This window comes from Ceratosolen solmsi, unplaced genomic scaffold (assembly GCF_000503995.2).
Source record: "Ceratosolen solmsi marchali unplaced genomic scaffold, CerSol_1.0 scaffold9, whole genome shotgun sequence".
Taxonomy (NCBI): domain Eukaryota; kingdom Metazoa; phylum Arthropoda; class Insecta; order Hymenoptera; family Agaonidae; genus Ceratosolen; species Ceratosolen solmsi.
The window spans coordinates 123,971-125,015 of NW_011948452.1; positions in this window are offsets into that span (position 1 = coordinate 123,971).

Consider the following 1,045-nt stretch of genomic DNA (forward strand, 5'->3'; position numbering starts at 1 on the left):
TGTAAATAAATTTTTGATTAATCAAAAATAAAATTATATGTATAACAATTTTACATTGATTTTTTATCTATTAATCAGTTTATTATTGATATATATTTATTTTAATATAAATGTAGTATTTATTAATGTATACAATTTGACGTTAATAAAAACATTAGCGTTTTATTTTTTAAATAGCATTATTATATTTTTTAAATGTATTATTGTAAATGAAAAAAAATGTAATGTAAAAATTTTCGAGATGTTAACTTAAAATTACCGCTGAACAGCAAAGGCAGTCTAAAGATCTCTCAATTACCAATGCAAAAACGCAAAGTATATCTAGCATCTAGTGTGTCCAGAAGATCTAAGGAAAATTATAAGATCGACCATATTGAATATGTATTTCCCTAGTGGCATTTAGTTAGTTTGTTAAAAAAAAAACAGCTGTTGCAGATGTAGTATGCAAGTGCCTCTGTATCGCGTGCTTTCGTACATGCGATGAAAAATATCTCACACTATACAAAGTTGTATAAGAGGGGAAATGGCAAATGGCGGCTGCTCAATTTAATCTGAACGTAGAGCGTATTGGACCGCGTAATAGTTCGAACAAGCTACATCCAATCTACGCGATTTGTGGTACCTGATTGATCTCTCAAAACAAGCTCCTTAAAATTTCCTGATTTTTAGGTTCTTAGTTATATCACGCTTTTTTTGCCGTGAATAAAGAACAACTTGTCGCGTGCTTCCTCGATCCGTAAAAAAATTCACAAAATAAAGAGGATGGGAAAGAGAGTAAAATTATATATTGACGATTGCCAATGCGCTCTGTTACTATAGATAACCTACAAAACTCATTACGATTAGTGTGACAAGAAAAAGTGCCGAAAAGTGGAGCTTTTAATCAACAAGATACAATTTTGTTGTACATCTTATTTCTTTGATTTTCTGACGACGAAAAAAAGAAGAAACAAGTTTAATGAGTGTACAAGTGCGCGTCGTGAGTTTTTAAATGTGTTTTATTTTTTTTATTTTGTAGAAATGCATTTTTGTTTTACTTACATGA